General features: G+C 39.9%; 1 pseudogene; it reads left to right on the top strand.

Annotated features, from left to right (window-relative positions):
- Positions 1-2,426: 2,426 nt before the first annotated feature.
- Positions 2,427-2,629, top strand: LOC124527473 (uncharacterized; annotated as a pseudogene).
- Positions 2,630-3,700: the final 1,071 nt, after the last annotated feature.

The raw sequence follows: 3,700 nt of genomic DNA, 5'->3' as shown, positions 1-3,700 counted from the left end.
TTAGCATAAAAAATAGACGTATATGAAATAGTCTTTATATACAGTAGGTCAAAATAAGTTAAACAGACCACAATAATTGTTGGCACAATCCAACAAAGTTAGAGCTTTGGCTGGCCGAGATCAGTGCCAAGCTGTAGCAACCTGAGTGAGACATACTTTGCTTTTATTCTGCCTATATTAAGGTATCTTAAATCAAAGGTTTATCAAAGCTATTAGTGGAAAGAATACTAATTAAGGATGTAATTTATGTCATCTTAATCTAAAGCACAAAGCTGAAATACAAAACCTCTAGATTTCTACATTTGAGAAAACCTGAAGTGCTTTTAGAACGATCACCTAAAGCTTTCACAGATATCTATGTTCAGTGTATTCTCTACCATCCTTCTAGAACTTAGGACCCAGAACTCTGAGATCCAGTGATGTATTGTCAGGAATACTAACTGCTGATATGTATGTCCTTGAGCAATAGCCTCAAACTTGTTCTACAAGTTTCTAGAATTCTTTGAATACGACTCCAAAACTTCATTTCAAATTGGAAAACTATTCCAAATTGTTTATAAAAATTCTGGCTCAGTTTTTTTTCTTAAGCAGAAGCACTAGTCAGTATGACAATGACCATTAGGAGGTACAAGGCAAGGCTGACGTTCTATTTAACAACATCAGGAAAGGACGTGCAATATCACCTTTCATCTGTCAAATAGGTTTATTGTTTTAAACAACATCTGTGCAGGAATCACTAACAGACAATGAGAGGTTGAATTATTTGGACAGTTAAGTTTCTTCTAATCCTAAGATTTTCTGATTATTCCAAAATGTGTTTAAAAACTATGGCAACAGCGTCACCTGGGTGGTTCAGTTGGCTAAGCGTCCGACTCTTGGTTTTGGCTCAGGTCATGATCTCACGGTTAGTGAGTTCGAGACCTACATCAGGCTCCATGCTGACAGTGCAGAGCCTGTCTGGGATCTCTCTCTCCCTCTCTCTCTACCCCTCCTCTGCACTGTCTCTCAAAATAAATTAACCCCCCCTCCCCCCCAAAAAAAACTATAGCACCATAGGGGCACCTGGGTGGCTCAGTCAGTTAAGCATCCAACTTTGGCTCAGGTTATTTTCTAACAGTTCGTGAGTTCAAGCCCCAGGTCCGCCTCTGTACTGACAGCTCAGAACCTGGAGCCTGCTTTGGATTCTGTCTCCCTCTTTCTCTGCCTGTCCCTTACTCCTGTTCTGTCTCTTTAAGATAAATAAACATTAAAAAAAAAAACAAAACCATAGCAACACAAAAGGACCAAACACACACACATACACAAACATCCCACACCTACTACATAAAACTAAAAAGCGGATATATTCGTCGTCTATCTGCTATCTCAACTACAGTCGAAATAGGGTTCTTTCCAGAACCCAAACAAACAAACAATTGCTAGAATTTTTAGAAACAAATTCAGAATGCAAATGAAAACATCAAAAACAAGAATGTTAATAAAAATATCAGGATATTCTTCAGAATACAATACCTGAAAATAGGCTCCACATTATTGCACACACACATGCACATGTTCTCAGGCGAGACAGCCTCAAGAATCCTGTGCAGTGTGTGCAGTTTTCCCTGCACTGAGGTTTTGTCACTTCTGATTATATCCTGCTATACAGAATGAAAGGTACAACCGGGGTCCATTGATGGAGCTGAGAGACGGGTGTCAGCTAAGATGTATCATCACCAAACTCATCTGATACAGAAAGATGCCAAAAGATGGCTGGTTAGCAGAAAAGAAAGTGGTACGACTTCTTTCCTACCCCATTCTGATTAACAAAAAGATGTCAGATGTGCAGTACTTGGGGAGCATTCATTATGAGTTAATTAGAACATGTTGAGTGGGAATGAAGAGTGAATAACTCAAAGGGATTTATAGTCACAGCTTGGAGCCTAGCAGCGAATGCTAAAGTTCAGCAACACCAATCCAAAGGATTGGTGGAATTAGCCGGAGGAATATAAGTTTCATTGTCATGAAATAAGATAGTTTCAAGTGCAAATGATTATTAACTAATATTGCCTCTTGTTCTGAAAGCTGTCAGAGCTTTGCTATGCGGCACTGAAACAGCTGGGAATGTTCTGTCCAGAAACCACTGGGAGAAACCTTCTAGCTGGGTTGAAGTACAAACACTAGATGCTTGCTAAGGATGTAAGAGCCATAAGTTTGTTTCTGGGTCACACACAAAAAAATGAACACCATTTTTTTTTTTAGTCTAAGGTATTTGTTTCTTTGATTAATTAAACACTTATTAAGTGCTTGCAAACAGATAGGCACTATGACTTCTTAGCAATTGACAAGTAACACCAATCTTGCTGTTATGGAAATTGCAATCTAGAAGACACTGATTGATCATTTAACATTCTCTACAAAAAAAATGTTAACAAAAAATAAAATAAAAGACTACCTTCAGGGATCAGGTCTATAGCTTGTTACTAAAGAAGTTTCTCGGTACATGTGCAGGACTGGAAACCACAAAGAGGAAGTGCAGGGTCCTTTCTAGAATGTAAAGCTCGTTCTGGGTATTGCTTCTGCAGCTGCCCTTTGCTGTTGATGGTCTTTCTCCCCTCGAACAAGAGGGAAGGGAAACCATTTGAGCGGGGAATAAAAGTCAAAAACAAACAAACAAAAAAACAAAAACAAAAAACAATGAAAAGACTTTAAAAAAAGCCCTGTTGGTTAGGATAAGCTAACTGCTGTAAAAATAGATCTAAAGATGTAGGGGCTCAACTTAATGAAAGTTCGTATCTCATTCGTATTTCATTCTTGGGCAAGCTGTTTGGGATAAGGGACCTGTTTTCATCCATGCTGCCATTTTGGCCCTAGACACCTTTCTTTTTTTTTTTTTTTCAACGTTTATTTATTTTGGGACAGAGAGAGACAGAGCATGAACGGGGTAGGGGCAGAGAGAGAGGGAGACACAGAATCGGAAACAGGCTCCAGGCTCTGAGCCGTCAGCCCAGAGCCTGACGCGGGGCTCGAACTCACGGACCGCGAGATCGTGACCTGGCTGAAGTCGGACGCTTAACCGACTGTGCCACCCAGGCGCCCCGACACCTTTCATTCTGCTGTTCTAGCATCCCATAGGGCCTGTCATCAACAGCCATCAAGCAGAAGGTGTCAGACCATGAGGAAGGCACACCCACTTCTGAAAAGCCTTGGTCCCAAAGTGGCACAGGCCACCTTTCCTTTCATTCAATTGACTGATGACCGGTACCAATACAATGACCAATATAATCACCACGCATAGTAATGAGGGGGTGGTGTGGAAGTAGCAAATGTAATCATTGATTTGGCGACTCCCTTCCAGCTACAACTTCATAGTGTGAATAAAAAGACAAGGTTTTGGTGAACGGTTAGACTTCTCTACAGTGACAGCAAAACAGAAAACGCCACTTACTAAGCAAACTTGTCACCTCTGGACCTTTCACTAGTCATAAGGCATTAATAAAAATGTTATTATAAAAAGTTTAAATATATTTGATATACAAAAATATTGTGAAGTGTTTCAGAGAGCAATTTTCTTTTCTGGGCAGGTTTAAGCTTATCATAAAGAATATTTCCTTTGGTGAATATCTGGGTTGACAATTTGGATAATATGGCACAAGAACAGACACTCAGATCAATGGAACAGAATAGAAGACTCAGAAATGGACACACAAAGGTATGGCCA

This window comes from Lynx rufus, unplaced genomic scaffold (assembly GCF_022079265.1).
Source record: "Lynx rufus isolate CCGP_SWC_20201006 ecotype Redwood Valley unplaced genomic scaffold, mLynRuf1.p SCAF_5, whole genome shotgun sequence".
NCBI classification, from domain to species: Eukaryota; Metazoa; Chordata; class Mammalia; order Carnivora; family Felidae; genus Lynx; species Lynx rufus.
Note: the sequence above shows the minus strand (reverse complement) of the source record. Positions and strands in the feature narration are given on the sequence as shown.